The sequence below is a fragment of the Pteropus medius genome, unplaced genomic scaffold, assembly GCF_902729225.1.
Source record: "Pteropus medius unplaced genomic scaffold, Ma_sr-lr_union100, whole genome shotgun sequence".
In the NCBI taxonomy this organism is placed as follows: Eukaryota; Metazoa; Chordata; class Mammalia; order Chiroptera; family Pteropodidae; genus Pteropus; species Pteropus medius.
In genome coordinates this window covers 13,504,056-13,520,328 of record NW_024354875.1, presented here as the reverse complement: position 1 = coordinate 13,520,328, position 16,273 = coordinate 13,504,056, and the positions used below count along the sequence as shown (strand labels likewise).

Sequence of the window (16,273 nt, the reverse complement as noted above, 5' to 3'; positions counted from 1 at the left end):
TGCTTTCACTTTGTTAAAAAAACACATCTGTGAAGAACAATAAAGTCAAGAACAATAACACGAGGTATGCCTGTAATGTAATGAACACTGCTCTCTATAGTAGTTTTAAAATAAGGATAGAAGTAATTGTCATGTGACTTTTTTAATAAGGAGATTGAGTAAATTCAAGGTCAGAGCTTTTAAGGGAAGGTGAATTATTATATGAGAAATTAATCCAATGACATTCATATACATAGGCTTCTTGTGATTGTTATGCAAAAAAAGATTAGAACTGAAATAAGCATATCCTTTAGACTCTCTTCTCTCTAGAAGGCTTTAGTTAGACTATGTGGTATCAGTTTAAAACCATTGTAATTTCTGACGTGCTAATGTTTTCTGACATTGGCTTAATATAGCTCCATATACTTTGAAGACCAAAGGAACAGTAGGTAGAGTTGAATGACAATAAGATCTTAATACAATGAGAAGCTGACACATTCTTTTACCACAGAAAGAAATTATTCCACCACTGAAAGAGAGTACACTGTATGGACAACACAAATTTCCCTCAGGAAAGTTGCTTTAGACTTGATACAACATTTGAAAAAGTGCTTTAACCATGGAGTAAGACAGAAAACTTTGACTAGAATAATTTCCCAAGCAGTGCCTCTCAGTCTCAATAGAAAAAATCAAGGGTTTAGTTTTACATACAATGACAGTAAGCAATTATTTCAAGCTATGCTTAATCAAAAGATTAGTATCATTCACTTGGGGCAGTGAGATAAATAAACAAACATGGGTGGGGTTTGGGACTTTCAGAGAAATCTGAATCATAGGTTAAACTAAGACAATCCAACTCTTGTTTCTCTTTTTAACCCCTTAAGAATCCCAAATTCTCCAAATAAGAGCATCTTCTCCACAAATGATTTTTCTCTTCCATATGCATTGAAATTTATCTGGTCTTAGAGAGTGTTCCAAGAAATTTAAGGAATTGTCAGCAGAATTCTTAACTTACTAATTAATTTTACTTTTTTTGAAACTAACTTACTTTTTTCAAAATATTTTGTCCTGATGCTTGGAATGTTCACATTTAACTTGGCAAACAAAAGTTTAAAAATGTATTGTTATAAATGCTGTAGGCTTTGTAAAGTGGCTTTCCACTGGTTCAGTGTTAGAGTAGGACCAAATGTTTATTAATTTTCTCTGCCATAGAGCTAATAGAACTGTTCTTTTAATTCAACAAACAGAAGCCTGTGTTCTTTGGATGGTTATTTTATTTCCCATGGAGTCTGCATGCTGTTGGCTGACAATCACAATGGCTATGTATCTGTTTGGATCTAGATGGCTCTACTGCCAAAAAGCATCTTTTAATTTGTTTTTGCAATAGTTCTGAAAAAATATATTAAAAAATTCTTGACAAAGTTTTTGGAAATGATTTTCTTCCTGGATGCAGAACTGCTAAAACCACAATATAAAGACTGATCAGTAGATAAAGAGCCTCATATTGTCCAAGTGTTGTTTCATGACCTTTTACACATATATTTTAATAGAAAACACTAATTAGCCTCTCTACCAGTCAACCCTCCGTCCTCTGTTTCAAACATACACAAACCCCTGCTAAAACACACACACCACTGTGATAGGACAGGTATAGAGGCATGGTCAAATACCCAGACTTCACCACAGCTCTCAGAGGTTCAAATATTTTCTGTACTTTCAGTCATGAGATCTTGGGCAAATTACTTCATCTCTCCATACTTTATTTTCTGCATCTATAAAGTGAGCATAAAAATAATTGTGACTCTTCCATGGAAGTGATATGAGAATTAGATTTAGCTCATGGACAAGCATTAGGACAGTGCCTGACCAAGTGTTATAGAACAGAAATTGTTCATCCACCTGGCACCAGCAGAGCCAAACACTAAACACCAAGAATTACAGTGGAGAAATATTGGCTATTTTATTATGAATGGCTCCATCCAGGAGAACCAGAAGCTAATGCTTGAAAGCCTGAACTCCCTGATGGTGTGTAGGTTACAGATTCTGTTAAGGTCAGGTTTGTGCTGGGAGCTGGTCAGAGGTAAAGTAAGAGTAACGAATCATTTCTTCAGGTCTTGAGGACAGTTCTTGAGGTGTTTTCTGGAGTCTCATGGGAAAGTAGCCAGGGGGTCGTTCCACTTTAGGGCTCAGGGACTGAAACATAACTTAGGTCAAGATGTTATTGTTAGCCTGTCAGAGGTCTGGACTGTGTGACTATTAGTCAGGTCTGAGCTACTCACTTCTGCTGCCTCGGGGGTTGCCGATTACTGGGAAAAGGCTAGGTCTCTGAGGAGCATAGAGAGAGAGAGAGAGGGATATGATTTCTAGAGCCAGGATTTAAAATTAAATTTAATCAAAGTCATCAGGAGCCTCGGTTTCAATAGTAAATGCATCGAACAATTTGTGATTATTCTCCTTGGCCTTGAACAATTCCCACCTGAATGCATTTCCATCCCGCTGTTTAACTTTGCCTTGATGCATCTGTTTTATTAAGACTTCAGTGTTGCTTTTAGTGGGCATTTAAATGTAAGTGTCCTCAAGTTTTTCACCTTTTAAATTCTTGCTTGCTTTTAATAATTGTTCTGTTTCTATTTTTAAACTAGTAGTTTTCATTTATTACTTTCTTTATCAGTTGCTCACTCTGCAATTTTCTGAATTTAATCTGCTCCAAACCAAAAAATCAGATTATCAACCTAGTTAGAATTTGAAATAAACTAGGAGTAATTTGACTCAGTAAAAACCTGGAGAGTTTTCCTCTGAGTAAAGCAAATCCTCTTGACCTCAGATTTTATACTTGGTAGGATCTATTTTGCTTTCCAGGGACCTCTTTTGCCTTTTTAAAGTGAAAGTGTTAGATAAGTCACCTTGGAAAAAGGTGTAACGATATTAAATTGAATTTCCCTTTGATGTCAGGATTTACTGTGTTCGTAGAAAATCTGACTGAAGAGTAAAATAGAGAAATAGGTAGTGAAGTATGTGTACTATTTGTTACAGGAGACAACTCACAATACATGAACTTATATATTACCCTAACTGCACTGGCCATAGGTTTATTCACTCTTGCTCTGCTTCAGGCAAAGTGAATTGATAGCAGGGGTCACTACAGTGATATTCAGATTGTGCTCCCAGCGCCAGCAGCAACACAATTTTTAGAAATGCAAATTCTTTGTCCATCCTAGATGTATTGACTTAGAACCTCATTGGGTGGGCCGAGCAATTTGTTGTAGCAGTCAGTCCCTCCAGGTGATTCTGATGCAGTCTAAAGTTTAAGACCCACTGACGGAAGTTAGCGGTATTCAAGCCTGAATACATATTAGAATCACCAGGGGAACTCCCAAACCCCGTAATTTAAATTATTTTAAGGTTAAAAACAGAAACAAAAACAAAACACCCCAGGTGATTCAATGTAAACAAGTGTTTGAGACCTACTTTTCTAGACCTGGCTTTTGAGCACAAAGAAGTCATTGTTGCTTAAAAGCTATAATTTGGAAAGGCCTCCATGATTCAAAGTAGCAACTGTGGTCCCTGAACTCTTTCATACTAATCCCTTCCTGTTTCCTTGATGCGTGAAAGACCTCTAATAAAATGCAAATATTATATGACATGATCTCTGGAATTAATATGCATTAATGTATCTTCTACTAATTTAGTAGTTCTATAGCAGGGATTCTCAAGTATCAGCACACATCATAATCACCTGGAAGGCTAGTTTAAACAAAGGTTGCTATGCCCCACCTCCAGAGTTTCTGATTTTGAAAGTCTGCAGAGGGGCTCAATAATTTGCATTTCTAACAAGTTCCAGGGGAGCTGGCATTGCTGGTTCTGGGACTATTGCTTTGAAGAAAGAAGGGTCCCAAGGAATGGGGATCAGAACAAATAAGCTATGCTGGGAAGGGAAGGAAGAAGGCCTTGCTGCCTTTTCCTTAAGGCAGACCTGAGCAACAGGGAGGCCAGTGTAGGGGTAAAGAAATAGAAGAGCGGCTATAATAATGATTCCTAATGAATCTAAAAGGCACGTGATTATTATTAGAACAGTTTAACTGAGAACATTATTTTCTGTTTTCAAAATCTTTAGTATTTTTCCAAACTTAGGGTGCAGTAAAATGGCAGTTGGAGCTTGTTAAAAATGTACGCATCTGGTCCTCATCTTTGCAACGTCCTTCAAGGAAATCTCAGATGAAGTCCAGAAATAAGTGATCCAGGTGAGTTAACTGCAAATGGTCTTTTAGTTTTTGTTTGTTTATTTAGTGGAACTGTTTATTTGGGGGAACTGAGGGCCTATGTTATTATTTTATTAAATATTTCTAGAGATTTAAGAGTAAAATAGAAATATTTTTCTGAGAGTAAGTAGTACAAGTATACTTTTGTTCACGAAATGAACTTTACCCCTTCTATTAGGATCTTTAATTGGAAGTTGTTCAATTTACTGCTTAAAAATATCTGAAGATCAAATTCTCCTATTTTGGACATTTTTTAGATGATATAGTTGTCAATTCCATTAAAATTTAGGAGAGGTGAGATGTCCTTTTATAGGTCCACTATTCCTGGTTGTGGAAATCAATTCAGATGACAAAGAACATGTAGAAATAGTACACAGAGCTTCATTTTAGCAAATTCCAGTGACTTCAGCTTTCCTTGTGATGATAATGACCATATTCCTGCCATACTAATGGCAGTCTCTATAGATGAGGGTGTTATCATCTATAGGGATTTGAAAGTATACAACACTTCAAAAAAATTTTTCAGTGGTTGTTGCTAGCTTACTTTCGATTTTCCTGTTTGTTTCTGTAAACCCCATTTTAGAACCTAGTGTTAATAAGGGATGGTAGCATGCTTATAATGAACTTCGGGTCTTCCTGCACAGGAAGTGGATTGCCTGCCCAGCAGTCCTCAAATACAGTTTGGTGCAGTTACTCTGAGGGTTATTAATAGAGAGTAAGAGATGTAGCTCTACAGCCCTAAGAGCTGTAACTGGTGTAATTAAATCTTTACGCAAATTATGAAAGCCATTATAAAATCTATTCACTGGGATGGAGGGATGGATTCATTTCTTTGAGAACCTCCTGCTCTTTTAAAAACAAGTTTAATGAATAAATCATTGTAGAAGAATATTGCCAGAGGAAATTCTTCTATCTAGAAATCTAATGGTGTCCATCAAAGAAACCATGAAAGGTATCTGCTGAGGACATTTAGACAAGAATGTGAAGGGATATTTAATGCTTTAAAGATAAGTATGCTTTTTGTGGAAGTCAGAATTTTAACCTACGTAAATATATTTCACTAAGGACTATTGATAATGCCAAAAGAATGGCCCATCTTGTTTGGTGAGGTGTTCTGGAGATTTTCCTTTAAAACCAATTTTTCTTTCACTTAATCTGCATTTGAATTGTATAATAAGTTGAAGTTTTACAGCTGAAATGGACATGTGAATGGTTCGCTGTGAAGGGCCACTGCGTTGAGGTCTCTGTCTTAAACCACACATCCATTTGAACCCGGCTAGCTCACATATTGTTTGGCATTAGGAACTTGTCTTTCTCCCCCCGCCCTCCATGTGAGGAAACAGTGACATTTATTTATTAAGACATTCAACCTTGTCCTCATCTTTGGTTTCTGTATTCAGCAGAGAGGCAGCATGGGAACAGAAGTAGCTGCCTATTAAAGAAAGTTGCCAAGCTTCAGCGTCTCCAGGGAAATGTCTTGCGTAGAACACTCCAGAATACTTCCTAATTTTGATACTGTAAAACAGTTAATATTCCACTCAGGCTGATAGGCAATTCCTGTATTCACACCATACTAGGTGTTATACTTTAGAAAGCATAAAAAAATGCTTCAACCAGTGTGTTTTCCTTTTTGGCATTTAGGAGGAACTAAACGTGGGGAGTTGTGAATGTCCCTTTGGATTTGCTTGCTTTCTGTAGGAGAAGGTTATTTGTTAAGATCGTGGAGATACTTTTGTGAATGGTACCTTATAAAATAAAAGAATATTACTACCTCTTGTTCTGTTACTGTTCCTCTTTCAATAATAATATACTTCTGATCTTGGTGTAAATGTCAGATTGTGTGAATATGCAAACATCACATCCGCCTACATATGTTCTGTTGCTTAGTAATTCTTGGCACTGGGATACAATGAATTCTGTGCCTAATAAATGAGATATCCATCAGAATGAAAAATGAACTATGTTGGTCTCTTGAATAAGATATTGTTATTTCAGATTTTACTTGTAGAAGTAGCTGAATTCTTGTGCATGGTGGCAAAGAAATTTGGACGGAAATTGAATTCAGGACTAACATTTGTTTACTTTTTCATTGACTAATGCCCAGCATGTAATACTTTTACTGAGACGTGAGCCAATATTTCAAAGCACATATCTAAAGATACAGATTTTTAGATACATAGATAAAGTTTTATTCAGGGAAAAATGATTTTTTAAGAAATTGTAAAAACTTCTTTTCATAATTAAGAACCTATATTCAAGTGTGAGTTCTAGAATTATGCCTTAAAGATCAGTGAATTGCATTTATTTTAGTATAATCATTATAGTCCAACCCTTTTCAACTCTGAATCCACTTCCTTTTTTATATCGTTCATACATAAATCTCTGTAACATGAGGTGTTTGGTAGAGATCTGTCATCAGCTTTAAATCATTGAATTGAAAGATATAACTCTGTTAACACAATTTAATCTTTCTCTGATTTTGAGCAACACTATCTCTGTCTGCCTTAATTAAATAAGCTTTTCTCTAATGGTGATTTAGAATCCACCAATCAGGGTACTAGATGTCATATTCTAGAATATAATTTCTTCACTCTTATATGTTTTTTTTAACATTACTGTTCTTTCAATCCTTACCTTGTGCCAAAGACTGGGGATACAGAGATGAAAAAGATACCACCATTCTCATTTAGGAACTCATGTTCCTGTGGAAAAAACAGACATGTACTTTGGTGTTACAGTACAAATTATAACAGGGGCACCAAGAGACGATAGATATCACATAATAAAGGAGATACAAAATAGTTTCCCAAGGAGGACAAGAATGAATTGAATGACTTTTAATGCCCTCACCACGTTGAGGGAGTTTTTAAAAATGTTAGCAGAAAAAGATTGAAAAAAAGTTTTGAGAGAGTGATTAATATGCTTTTTGAGGCACAACTTCCCCAAGTGGGAAGGAATATAGGGTGATACCACTCTATCTCAAGTCAAGACAGGAAACTTAATAGAGACCACTAAGAATTTGACTTTGTAGTTTTAGACAAGGATAGAGAGTGCACTGCCTGGAAAATTGAAATGATAAGAGGCGTACCTCAACTCTCTGAGTTTGCAAGAGCATCAGTGGATCAGCTATCATCCACATTCTGGGATAAAGCCAACACAGGACCACCTTAAGTAATTACATATTTTATATCCCTTACCTCCGGAGAATGTGGAATAAAAATACAAGTGACGTTTTATAGACAAGTTGTTTTCACGTCATCTGAAACACTGTTTGTTTCTATGCCTTTGCCTGACCTCTAAATGTTGACACTCTTTTACTTCACACATTGTCTCTTGGGTATTTTACTTCTCTCACAGTTTTAGCTACTTACTACAGGATTGTGGCTTTCAAGTTTTTTTGTAAATATACTCTGGATTCATATCTAATGACATATGTGACCTTATCAATTATCTCATGGGTACCTCATATATCCAGATAAACAAATCTGGACTGACTTTTTGTTACTACCTTTCAATATGTTGTTCTTTTTTATGTTCTCTGTATCAAGTATCCACTCAGTTGCTACCAAATCTAGAAAAATGAGTCTCACATGATGCTTCAGTTACACGTTCACCCCTCATGTCCTATAAATTACTACATAATTTTATCATCATTCCTTCCTCTCTGTTTTTATTACAACTAGCATAGTTCAGACTTTTCATAGATTGCTTATACTCTCACTTAACAATTTTCATGCGTCCATTCTTGTCCCACTGAAATTTATCTTCGGTAATCTATCCAGAGTGATTTTTTTTTTTTCTAAAACAAAACCTAAATATATCATTCTCTTGATTACAAATCTTCAGCATCTTGTCAAAATCCAAGCTTCTATGAAGTGTGGTAAACAATTGGTTCCTTAAACCTTCTCCTGCTTACGCTCTGCCTTTGTTTATGTTCATGAAATGTATCAACTGTCTGTAGTTTCACTTACATCACCCTATATCTCTCCTCTGTGTCCCTGTTCTTATGTTGTCTTCTTTGCCTGGAATGCCCTCTCCACTGCTACTCATATTTTAAGATAAAGCATAGACTTAATGCTGTGAAGCTTTCATTGAATACCTAGTGTTGAGTGGTAAAACTTAATCCAAATACTTTTATCTTTGCATTATCAAAATATTTATAATAAATATTTATTTGTGGACCTTGCCAGATTGCATTGCTTTTAAATCTCAAGTGTATAACAAAGTGCATGGTACATTGGGTGAATGAATGAATGGCTATTAGCCATGCTTGATATTTTAAGCTCTACATGTACATTTTCTGTGAAGGAACAGATAGGCAATATTTGAAGCAGTAGGCCACACATCGATTTTAGATTGTTGATCAGATTGAATATGACAGTGCCATGATTGAAGATTTAAAGTATTATAATTTTGAAATTACTCATGATATGGGCGAAAAAGAGATGTAAGTCAAGAACAAGAATTAGAAGATTTTGGCAGTTGCTCAAGATGTGTATACTTAAAGCGGGAGTGGAAAAGGAAATGTGTAGGTTTGAAAGACACCATCAAGAAAAAATAAGCCAGGAAAATCAAGTATATCAGCTGTAAGTGGTAGTGATGAAAAAAGTTTTAAATGTTGAGAAGACTTAACCATGTATTTTGTAATTTCTTAGACTGAGTAATTGATAAAAGATATATAATCTCCCTAAACTTGGAAAGATCGTGGTTTATATAGAATTAACATTATTATACACATTCAAATTTGTACAATACTATGCCAGTCATGATGGAGTAACTTGTATTAGTCCTGCCCAATCACTATAAACAACTAGAAAATTGGACCAAATATATAAGAACTGGTTTCAGATATTGGAAATAGACAACAAAGAACTGTGAACTCGAAGAGAAGGAAACAAGTGAGGTGTGCTATATGATATCTCTGGCTTTTTACGTGAAATCGCTTTCTGAGTCATACCACGTGGACGGTTCAGGAGGTAAAGATAAGAATTTGGGGAGACTGAGGCAGCTTGAATTTGTAGAATAGAGTACCAAAGAGTAGAAACTATGAAGAAAAAGTTCCTGAAATATGCATAGGCTTTCCTTCAGCCTGTTGCTAAAAATCTGTGTGTGTGCAGGGTGAAATTTTATGAGAGAAGAAACAACTATCAATGGACTGTATGTCAAATAATGCTTAGCACTTACACAAAGTTGGGAGTTTCCGCCATGCAGAATAGAGAGATCTTTTGACACCTGTGGCATTCTTTAGAACACTAGAAAGTAGGCCCAAACTACACTGGAGTAAAGACTCTCTTAAACAAGCCAAAAGAGATATTAAAATATGTCATGAATGTATCAGACTGATCCATGAGTCATTTAACAGCTTGTCATAGCAAAATTTAAAACTTTCCAAAGGAACACTATAAAATGCCAATACTCAATAGCATAGTCTTTATAATGTTTCTCATGCATACAACAGTTAGTAAGCATGCAGAGAAACATAAAAATGTGATGTATAAACAAGAAAAATATCAGTTAATAGGAATATAGCAAGAGATAAATGAAGAATTTTGGAACAAGAACTTTTAAAGAAGTTATTAGAAATGAATTTAATAACTAAAACATGACCATCGTGAGAAGACAGATTAAAACTTTATGAAATCAAATTTCTAGAGCTGGAAAACAGAATATCTAAAATGAAAATTTCATCAGATGGACTTACCATTGGATAGACAAGGCGAAAGAAAAGATTATGAACTAAAAATAATATCAATAGAATCTAGCCAAACTAAAGCAAAGAGAGTGAAAAGTTTGCAAAAACCTGAATAGAACCTCAGAACAGGACAAAGTCGGTTTATCTAACATACATATAATTGGAGTCCCAGAAGGCAAGAAGAGAATACAACAGAAAAGTATTAGAAGAAATAATGGTTAATGTTTTTCAAATTTAATGAAAGGAGTGAATTCACAAATCTAAGAAGATGATTTCAGGCAGAATAAATATAATAAAAACCATGCCAAATAGAATTATCAAATTGCTGAAAAATTGATTAATAAAAAAATAACAAAAGAAAGGACACATTATGTATTAGGGAACACAAATAAGAATGAATTCAGACTTTGTATTAAAAACAATGCAGACAGAAGACAATGGAGTCACACTTTCAATGTGCTAAAGGAAAAAGTCAACATATATAATCAGCAAAAATTTCTTTCCAAAAAATGGTAATTTTTTTCTAGACAACGAGAAAGTGATAAATCTTAAATATGATTCTCAGGCTAAAAGCATACAAAGCCAAATAAAGGAGAAGGAAAAAAATCAGTATATATATTGACAATTATAAAATATTTTCTTGTTTTTATTTTAATTTTTCAAAAAGATAATTGAGCAAAATAATTAAAATTAAATTTATAATTTAAAATATTTAGAGCAAAATTTAAGATTACAAGTATAAATATACTGTTGTAAGAATGTTACATTATACAGATGCTTCTTAATTTACAGTGGGATTACATCCTGATAAACACATTGTAAGTTGAAAGTATTCTTGGTTGAAAATTTATTTAATAAACCTAACCTACTGAACATCAAAGCTTAGTCTAGCCTACCTTGAATGTAGCCAGAACCCTTACAGTATCATGATGTAATGCTATTGTAAGAGCATTGGTAATGCCTTTCTTTTCTCAGCAAAAGCCGGAGACACAGGCATTTTGTAGACATTATGGGATTAATTCTATCAAAACCTTAAAGAAGAAATAATACCAGTCCTACACATTTATTTTTTCAAAAACAATAGAAGTAAATACTTCCTAGGTTATTTTATGAAGGCAATTATCTTCCTGATACCAGAAGTAGGCAAAGACATTACAAGAAAAGAAAATTAGAGTCTGATATCCCTATGAACTTAGATGTAAAAATCTTTAAGTATTGGAAAATCAAATCTAGCAATATATTAAAAAGATAATTTTTAATGACTATTTTAGATTTATCTTAGTAATGCAACATTGATTTAACCTTTGAAGATCTAGTAATGTAATTTACCGTATTAGGAGGATAAAACAAAACATTTTATTAATAGATGCAGAAGCAATATTTGGCAAAATTCAACACCCATTTATAAAAAACTCAGCATTTTAAAAGTAGTAGGGCTTCTTGTTCAACCTGAAGTAAAAGAAGTCTAAATGAATGGAAATTTATCTTTTATGTATTAGAATAATGAAGGAAATTATCAAAATGAAACTGCGACTAACATCATATTTAGTGTGGGAGAGGGACTGAATATTTTTCTAAGATTGGAAACAGGAATGTCCATGCTCACCACTCTTGTTCAGAATTTTCTGGAAGTGTTAGGTCAGTGATCAGTAAACTGTAGCCTGTATGTCAGTCATAAGATTTTATTGGAACACAGAGTGGTTTTTTCTTTTTCTTTTTTTTACATATTGTTTTTGATTGCTTTTATGTTACAATGGTAGAGTTGAATGTCTGTTACAAAGAAAACGTAATTTGTTAGTTCAATATTTGACCATTTAAGAACAATTTTGCCATTCTTAAGCTAAGCAGTGGAGTGTGTGTGTGTGTGTGTGTGTGTGTGTGTGTGTGTGTTTGTGTGTGTGTGTGAGTGTATTAGAGGGACTAGAAGGAGGAAGAAGAGGGAAAGTGAGGTGTGTGTTATGCAGAGATTGGAAAGAGAAAAGTAAATTATCTTTATTTTCAGATAATATATTTGGATACAAAGAAAATCCTAACGAATCTATAAAAAAGCTACTAAAATACTTAATTCGAGGTCTAGTTTTAAAACTCAGTTTCTCTTCAGAATATTAGCCACAGACAATTGAAAATACAAAATTTAAGAAGTAAAACCATTTACAATAACAGTGAAACACAAAAGACTTAAGGACACATTATTTAACACTGTCAAATGTGAAAACTTGAAATAATGAGTTTTTTGGCAAAAAATTTTCAAGAAGTATTGAATTCTGAGTTGGCATATTTAAAAGAGTATAAACCATTAGAACAGTGCAACAGAAATTAAACAAAATCTGTATAAATGGTATGATATACCATGTTCACAGGAAGACTCAGTAAGTTGGAGGACTTAAACGACCTCATTTCAAGATTTACTATACAATTATATTAATAGAATGACTATAGTATTGGTGTAAAAGTCACTGGAAGAGTTACATCATGTGTGAAATCCAAGTTGCAGACAGAAACTCAGCAGATACTACATTTTCTGTGCAATGCCATAAATAATGATATTAATATGTTAATGTATAACATGTATGCTAACCATAAGACTATGCTGGTAATTTATAGTATCTTCCCACCACTTAATATATTTGAATTTTCTACAATTCCAGCTAGAACTGAGTCTATAATTTGATTATATGCTGTTAATATATTTCAAATGGAAACGTATCGGGTAAATATTTGCACAACCAACAATTCAGACAATTATGCATTCTCACAAAAAGTATATTGTTATCATGTTGATTATTTAACCATAGGGTATGTATTAAATGTTCTGTGATTTCCATATATAAATGACTTGATACCATTAGATTTACTCTTCAAATATGAATCTAATACAAATATGGAAGTCATATTAATGGAATTTTTATAAATATTCTTGATATAATTACTCTAAGTTGCTAGAACAATTTACTTAACATATTACCAAGTGCGATTTCAATAAAAGACTGTCTTGAAAGAAGCCAGAGAACAGTACTTTATATAGAGAAGGTAAGCAATATGAATGGTGACTGATACTGCTTCAGAAAAAATGGAGATCAGAAGACAAATTAAAATTTTAAAGTATGAAGAAAAAATGTCGGCCTAGAATTCTATATTTAGTGAAATGTTTTTGCAAAAACCTGACATCATTTCAAGCTTTCACATTTGAATTTGTTTCTTCTACTCGTATTAATATGAAATATAAGGAAATTCTTAACAATCATGAAAATAAGTCCTGTTTTGTCAGAATGGACAGGAGCTTAAATACATACAAACTGTAGACTGGATCTAAGTAAGACCATCCTGACAGAGTTTAATTGTAAAATCAAGCATAATATATATAATTAACTATAGGCAAAAAGGCAATATTTTAAAAGTAAAAAGAATCCTTGGTTAGAAGAATGTTTGTGGAAATGGATATTAGACTTTCAGTACCTGAACTTTAAACGTCTGATGTTCTCATCCAACTATGCATGCTCTGAACCCTGCTTGCAAAGCAGTCCTCTAATAATTAAGTGATTTTCCATCTACATCTGCCAAGAAGAAAAATGTAACAGCTATGCTCATGCAAGTCTTATAACCCATTTAGCAGTATCAGTTTTTTGTTGTTGTTAAATTACTGAACTGCCATTCTCCTTGATGTATCAGTTTCTTATGAGCTTGGTTAACGTGATTTAGTCTTCATGAACATTATCATAAATGGGTCCACGAATGAAAAATTTTCTGGCCCTTTACAAATTCTCAAATCTGATTTCCCCATCCACAGAAATCAGAAGATGAACAGGACCCTATACTTTTTCATCTTTAAAAAAAAAAAATTTATTTGATGTAACTTCAAATATAGGAGAGTTGAAAAGAATTCAAGGAATTCCTGTTATATTCTTTACCGAGATTTAGGAATTATTTTTACTTTTTCTATTTTCTTTATCATTTTCTCTGTATACATACACATATATACACACACATGTATGCATACATGTGCACACAAGAATATTTTTCTAAAGATTCAGTGAAGACATCACGTCGCCTTTCTCCTAAATATTTCATGAAATATGTCTTATACTCTAATACAAGTATGGTTTATAAAATCAGAAAAATTAACATTTTAATTTGATATAATATCATCTAATCCATAGTCCATGTTCAGATTGTTACTTGTTCCCAAAATGTCCTTTATAGCCCTTTCTCCTATTCCCTAGTCCCTTGTCCAATCCATAAGAATGCATTGAATTTGTAGTCATATCTTTTTTTATTTTGTTGTATCTCGCAGTTCCTCATCTAGTCTTAGTCTTTTTTGAGTTTAACATTTTTGCAGCAGACATTTTGTTGAATGTCCCTTAGAGTTTGCCTGATGTTTCCTTATGAGATTTAGATTATACTTTTTTGGTGAAAAACCACAGATGATGTGTCCTTCTTAGTGAATCATATCTACAGGCATCATGATGTTGTTTTGATTCAGTTATGGTTCTCTTTTATGAAGTCATTACTCCTTTAACCTTTGTAATTATCCATTTAATATCACCCCAATGACTGTCTTTTAACATCATAGATTAGTTTTGCAGGTTTTTGATCTTTATCTGGAATCATACAGTATATACTATCCTTGTATGTATTTCATTTTGTGTTATGTTTATGAGATTGATCCATATTGCTATGCCATTGCTATTAGTTTATTCTCAGTACTATATAGTCCGCTCTCTATGAGTTTTGCATCTGAGGATTAAACCAACTTTGGATGAAAAATACACACACACACATACACACACACACACACACACAGCCTAGAAAGGTCCAAAAAGCAAAACTTGAATCCATGCAAATAAAGAGTAGCCTATATGAAAATATAAGTTAAATACAAATACTATGCCATTTCATATAAGAGACTTGAGCTTCCTTGGATTTTTGTATCCCTGCGGGGATCTTGGAACCAATCCCCTGAAGATACCAAGGAATGATTGTATAGTATTCCATTATGTGACTATATTACAATTTATTCATTCATGAGCAATTGAGCAATAGTTCAGGTTTTATTAAAAGTATGCTCTGTGAACATTTTTGTAAATGTCATTTTAAGAACTGTTGAGTTGCATGGTATCCATTTATTCGATGTTGGTGGATATTTCCAAAGAATTTTTCAAAGAGATTGTACCAACTTTTATTCTGACAAGAAATGAATGAAAGTTCTGGCGACCTGAAATAATATCACTTTTATTTCTTCATTTTCAATTATTACTCATTTTTTCTTCTTGTGTTATTGAACTTGCTGGCGCCTCCAAGAAATGTCTAATAGCATTTTTATAATGAAAGAGAGTTGAATTCTGTTCAGAGGTATTTCCTTCATCTCTTGAGATGATTATATGATTTTTCACCATGTTTTTATTTGTGTTAAGTCATATAGATTGTTGTTCAAATGTTTAGCCAACCTGGAATTACTGTACTGAAACTACTAGAAACTGATATATCATTTATTTATTTATTTATTTATTTATTTATTTATTTATTTATTTATTTATTTATTTATTTTGGGGTGAGGCAACCCTTGGTTGACCTCACAGATTGCAAGGACCTTGTCAGCTTACAATCCCTTAGTTTTTAATTTTTTACACCTACAGCACCTGGTCTTCCTAGGTGGTCTCCCATCCAAGTATTAACTAGGCCTGACCCTGCTTAGCTTCCAAGATCAGATGGGATGGGGCTTGTTCAGGGTAGCATGGCTGTAGACAAATTATTTTTTTTTATATACATCTGCATTACATTTGTTAATATTTTATTAAGGGTTTTGTGTGTTTATTCATGAGAGAAATTTGTCTCTAACTTTTCTTTCCTATAATGTTGTCAGGTTTTGGTATCAAAGTTTAGCTGGCCTCATAAAGAGTTGAGGGTTCTCTTTCTGTTTTCAGAAGAGTTTAAGTGATATTAAGGTTTTATCTTTAACTTTGGAAGAGTTTACTATTGACTATATTAGGCTAGAGGTTTTATTTGTGAAGAGTTTTAAATAATTGTTTCAATTTCTTTGTTAGACAAGAATATTCAGATTTATAATCTCTGTCAACTTTGGCAAATTGTGTTTATTAAGAACTTTTTACAGCTCAATTAAAGTTGTTAATTTTTTTGGCATAAATTTGATCATAATATCTTCTTTTTTAAAAAATGTAGGATATGGTGATGCTATTTTCATTCCAGATATTGTCAATTTGTGTTCTCACTCTTTAACTTTTACTTGTGCTAGTTGGTTATCAAATTTATTAATATTTTCAAAGAACTAGTCTTTGGCTTTGATTATCTCTATCGTGGCTTAATTTTCCATTTGGAATTTCTGATT

The 16,273-nt window shown here is 33.3% G+C and overlaps 1 pseudogene; it reads right to left on the bottom strand.

Annotated features, from left to right (window-relative positions):
* Positions 1 to 15,554: 15,554 nt before the first annotated feature.
* On the bottom strand, positions 15,555 to 15,673 carry LOC120597269 (uncharacterized; annotated as a pseudogene).
* Between the last annotated feature and the right edge of the window lie 600 nt (positions 15,674 to 16,273).